This window comes from Arachis hypogaea, chromosome 13, assembly GCF_003086295.3.
Source record: "Arachis hypogaea cultivar Tifrunner chromosome 13, arahy.Tifrunner.gnm2.J5K5, whole genome shotgun sequence".
NCBI classification, from domain to species: Eukaryota; Viridiplantae; Streptophyta; class Magnoliopsida; order Fabales; family Fabaceae; genus Arachis; species Arachis hypogaea.
This window is the reverse complement of record NC_092048.1, coordinates 85067598-85073385: the sequence shown is the minus strand read 5'-3', so window position 1 is coordinate 85073385 and position 5788 is coordinate 85067598. Positions and strand designations below refer to the sequence as shown.

Sequence of the window (5788 nt, the reverse complement as noted above, 5' to 3'; positions counted from 1 at the left end):
TTTAGTATAATCTTTAAGATTTTTCACCTCATGACATTTCTCTGAATTTGTTTTCTACATAGTCTCCATGGTTGGGTAACCTCTGTGTCCGATAATTATGTTTATATTGTTTTATTGTTGTTTTATCATATCTTTACTTATTCATATGATTACATGCATTTATATTTCCTTCCTAAATTTTTACATGATTGAACTTGTTCTTAGCGCTTTTTTATGTATTTTAATTCTCTTTATTCCATGTGATGCCAAGGCATCTTAGGCTAGTTTCACTAGTATTTTTTGTTAGTTTTAGTGTTTTATGCATTTTCTTGAGCTTAAAGTAACCAAGAATGGTTAAAAGAATAACAAAGCAATGAACCATCCAAACAATATGATTTTGATGCAAATTCCATGAGTTTTAGTTATATTACTTGAATGCTATGAATGGAAGATTTCTCATGAAATTTTGCAAGACTTTGATGCATTTGTTTGGATGATTTCAGGGAAGAAGAGGCTAAGCAAGGAAGCAACAAAATCAATAAAGGAAGCTTGAATATCACATGTGGAGTTTAAGTTCCAGTTTAAGCTAAACTGGAGCTTAAACGCCAGAATCATGAAGGCTAAAATGCTGGAATTGAAGTTTAACCTCCAGTTTAACCTTAAACTGGAGGTTAAACGCCAGAATGGAAGTCTCACCAAAGAAGCATGCCACGTTTAACCTCCAGTTTGACCTTAAACTGGAGGTTAAACGCCAGAAGTGAGAAGAGCACCAAGGGGGGAGGTTCCACGTTTAACCTCCAGTTTAACCTTAAACTGGAGGTTAAACGCCAGAAAGGGGAAAAGCACCAGGGAGCCATTTCCACGTTTAAGCTCCAGTTTGACCTTAAACTGGAGCTTAAACGTGTTCGACCAAGTTTCTCCTCCAGGGTTGCTTTCTCCATTTCCACGTTTAAGCTCCAGTTTAACCTTAAACTGGAGCTTAAACGTGTTCGACACCTCCAGGGGCTTTCTCCTCTTCCACGTTTAAGCTCCAGTTTAACCTTAAACTGGAGCTTAAACGTGTTCGACCTCCAGGGCTGCCTTCCTATCTCCACGTTTAAGCTCCAGTTTAACCTTAAACTGAAGCTTAAACGTGTTCGACTACATGACTCTCCAGGGCTGCCTTCCTTCCATTTCCACGTTTAAGCTTCAGTTTAACCTTAAACTGAAGCTTAAACGTGTTCTACAAAAGGCTTCACTGGAAGTTCTCGTTTAAGCTGCAGTTTAAGCTTAAACTGCAACTTAAACGCCACTCTTGGAAAAGGTTTCTGGGCCAAAAATATTGCGGTTTAAGTTAGTCTTTGAGCACAAACATTAACTTAAACTTACTCTGGCATGAAACCCAATTGAATATCATGGTTATGGGATTGGGCCTGAAGAATTGATGAGTCTGAAATTTCAATTTGTTGAGTCATGTATTATTATTTGATTATCACTAAGTGGCTCAATGAATGTTACAGAATTTGGATCAGCAGCCTCATCAAGATTATGGATCATAAACCCAAAGCAAAAGGAAAGCAGGGAGAGGCCTCAAAGCCCAAGAAACACAACAGAAGCTCAATATAGAAAGTGTATAAATAGGATAGAATTTAAGTTAGGGGGACTTTTACCTTCATTTTAGCTAGTTTTCATATCTTTGTAATTGAATTCAGAGCTATGACTCACTAAACCCCCTTTCATTGGGTTAGGGAGCTCTATTGTAATTCAATGAATCAATAATAGTTTATCTTCTTCTTCAATCTTTTCTCTTGAATTTTGTTAGAAAGCTTCTCGATCTAATTCCATTGGGTAGTTGTCTTGGGAAAGAAACTACCCATAATTGGAATCCTTCGGAACCTTGGGAAAGGAATGGAGGATTCATGCTAGAGAAGCTTTCTCACAGTGAATTGGATTGGGGTTTGGATGGATATTGTGACATGTAATCCTACCAAATTGTGGTTCATGAAACTGTGTGGTATAATCAGTGATCGAGCATCATCTCTTCTTATGAACATTTAAACCAAGGGATTGGGAATTTGTTTTTTTAGAGAGAATTGGTGAGCCAAGGGATTGGGATCAATCATATAAGATTGTCAAGCAAAATTCAATGAACGCATTGCTTGAGGAAGAGATAAACATGTTTTGATTCGGAGATCTCAATATCTCCTATAACCCAATGAATCCCCATTCTGATTTCCATCTTCTCTTTACATTCTGCAACTCAATTCATGCAATCACCCCCATTCCCTTTTAATTTCAGCAATTTAGTTTCTGCTCTTTAATTCATGCAATTTAAGATTCTGCCATTTCAATTTCTTGTCATTACTTTTCCCGCCATTTTACATTCCGCAATTCTCATCTAATCTTGATTCCGCTCAACTAGAACACACTTCTAATCCGAATTGCTCACTCAACCAATCCTTGTGGGATTCGACCTCACTCTATTGTGAGTTTTTACTTGACGATAACCGGTGCACTTGCCGGAAGGAATTTTGCCGATCGTGCAATTTCCTAAATGTAGCATAACAGTTTATGCGTATCAAGTTTATGGCGCCGTTGCCGGGGATTGGTTTTCGATTGACAATTCTCAAATTGGAAGTTAACTAGATTGAGCATTTTTTTTTGTTTTGATAATTCAGTACAAGTTACTTGTTGAATTTTAATTTCTGCACTCTGTTACATGCTTTCTTTCTTTATGCCTTTAAATTCAAGCAACTAACTCACTGACTCACTAACTGTTTGAATTAATTCCTCAACTGCTCTAACCATACTCTTCCATTAACCAAGAGTATTTCACTTGTTTGTTGCCTGTGCTGTGTTCTTGCATGACAGGTAGGAGAGGAGAGACATCAACTCCTCCATATACCGAACAGAGAGGACCCTTCATAGACTGAGAAGGGAAGCAAGAGGGAAGAGAGTACTGGGAGAAGAGGAATCTGAAGGAGAATCTGAGGACAATTTTGAGGAAGCTTTAGATCTCAACATGGATAGAGAAGTTCACAACCATGAGAGAGCTGATGGAAACAATGCCATTCCTGAGAGGAGGGTTCTTAGTTCATACATAAACCCAACCTCTGGGAATTGTGGTAGCAGCATCCAGAAACCACCCATTCAGGCCAACAATTTGAGCTCAAACCATAGCTAATATCACTTGTGGAGAATCATTGTTCATTTGGTGGAAGTGCTAATGAAGACCCAAACCAACATCTCACAAAATTCCTGAGAATTTGTGACACTGTGAAGTCCAATGGAGTCCAGGAAGATGCATATAAACTGCTTTTGTTCCCATTTTCACTTAGGGACAAGGCAGCTAAGTGGCTGGAATCATTCCCAAGGGGGAGCCTAACAACCTGGGATGAGGTGGAAAGCAAGTTTCTGGCACGTTTCTACCCCCCACAAAAGGTCAATAGGCTTCGATCTGAGGTTCAGACTTTTAGACAACAAGATGGTGAAACTCTCTACGAGGCATGGGAGAGATTCAAGGATTTGACAAGGAAATGCCCACCAGACATGTTCCATGATTGGGTGCAATTGCATATTTTCTATGATGGACTCTCTTATGAATCAAGGAAGGCTGTAGACCATTCATCAGGAGGTTCATTGAACAGGAAAAAGACTGTGGAAGAAGCCATTGAAGTGATTGAGACAGTGGCTGAGAATGAGTACTACTATGCATCAGAGAGGCACAACACTAAGGGAGTCATGGAGCTGAACCATGTTGATACAATTCTAGCCCAAAACAAGGTGTTTGCCAAGCAACTAGCAGAGCTTACCAGGCAATTAGAAACAAAGCAAGTGGCTGCAATACACACACAAGATCAAGAGGAAGTAAGCATTGAAGGAGGTGATTGGGAAGAGGCCAACTATGTGGGAAACCAACAAAGGCAATCATATGATCCACATTCCAACACTTACAACCCAGGATGGAAAAATCACCCAAACTTTGGGTGGGGGAACCAACAAACCCAACCACAAAACCACAAACCTTACAACCACAACCAACATAACAATTCCACATACCAAAACTCCAACCAAAGATCATACCAAGCCACACAAAACACTTACTCCCAACCATCATATCATGGCCAAAATAATCAACCTACCCAACTTAATCCGAACCAACAATTTCAAGATCAATTAAACCGGATAGAAGGAATGATGGCAACCATGAGTCAAGACATAACCGAATTGAAAAGCTTCAGGGATGATGTGAGAGCTACCTTAAGAAACCATGGTGAAAAACTCAAGAGGATGGAGTCTCAAGTAGGAGAGCTATCTCAACAGGCCCCAAATCAACTGCAGTGTTCCCTAGTGACACAGAAAAGAATCCTAAAGGGGAACAAAAGAGAGTGAGATGGGAAGAATGCAAGGCCATCACCATATTGAAGGAAGTTTCAGAAGAAGAAGGAATCAGGCCCTCAGAGCAGGAGCCAGAAATCTTGAAGGAAGGTGTGGAAGAAGTTAAGCAGGAAAGTGGAACTGAGCAAGCCAAGGAATTGCAAAAAGGCATGCTGGAAATATACCAACCAAAAGCACCATTTCCTCAGAGGTTAGGAGGAGGTGAAAAAGGGAAAACCTATTCAAGGTTTTTAGAGACATTTAAGTCTCTCCATATCAATATTCCCTTTCTTGAGATTCTCCATCAAATGCCTACACACATCAAGTATTTAAAGGAATTGTTGAGCAAGAAAAGAGTTTTGAAGGGAGGACAAACGGTAACAATGAACAAAGAATGCAGTGCCCTCATCAAGAAGGACACAGTCTCTAAGAAAACAGACCCAGGAAGTTTTCATATTCCTTGCATCATAGGAGAAACAAAAATTGACAGAGGATTCTGTGATCTAGGAGCTAGCATAAATGTGATGCCTCTAACTCTTATGAAGAGGCTACAACTGAATGAGGTGAGATCCACTGATGTAATCATACAACTGGCTGACAAAACTCAGAAGCAAGCTGAAGGGTGGTTGAGAATGTGCTGGTGAAAGTGGGAGATTATTACTTCCCCACAGACTTTGTCATTTTGGACATGGAGGAAAGCTACCTACACCCTATCATTCTGGGAAGACCATTTCTAGCCACTACTAGAGCGCTCATAGATGTAGAACAAGGAGAGCTAATTCTGAGAATACACGATGAACAGCTCATTTTCAAAGTTTTCAAACCTGCATCTGAGCCTGAACCAGAATCTGAAAAGCCTAAGGATGATAGTAGCCATCTGTGTTTGGAGGAAAGTAATCCAGCAGCTGAAACTCTAAAACAGTCCTTGGAAGGCAAACAAGAGTTGCAAGAGTTAAAGCCACAAGAATCAATGGAAACAGATCAGAAGGATCTTCCTAGCATAAGGGTCAATGAAGAAATCCTCAAGAGAAAGGGAAGAATGATAGGGAAATTACCAAGAGGGTGGAGAAACAAGAAAATTCCCACTGAAGGTTTTTCTCCGGGAGATAAAGTGATATCAAGTCATTATCTGCCAATTCCACCTGGCCTCAAAACCATTCCTTCCCAGCTCCCTCAAGTATTCACAATCAGGAAAGTTCTTTCTATGGAACATTTAGAGGTCATGAAGGAATCAAGTGGGGACGTTTGCATAGTGAGAGGAGAAGACGTCAAGCACTACAATCCACCCTAACAAGGGACAACCGTCAAGCTAGTGACGTTAAAGAAGCGCTTCATGGGAGGCAACCCATGTTTTAATATCCTTACTCTTTATTGTTTTGTTTTGCATATAATAAAGCATGGTTTCTTATGCATGAACTTGAATCCTCAGGACAACTGCTGAAAGAGTGCACTA

At 40.0% G+C, this 5788-nt stretch overlaps 1 non-coding gene across 1 annotated transcript; it reads right to left on the bottom strand.

The window, feature by feature from the left end:
• Positions 1–3405: 3405 nt before the first annotated feature.
• On the bottom strand, positions 3406–3509 carry LOC112738664 (small nucleolar RNA R71). Its single transcript, XR_003169610.1, has one exon. It is a non-coding gene; the product is annotated as a small nucleolar RNA R71 (small nucleolar RNA).
• Positions 3510–5788: the final 2279 nt, after the last annotated feature.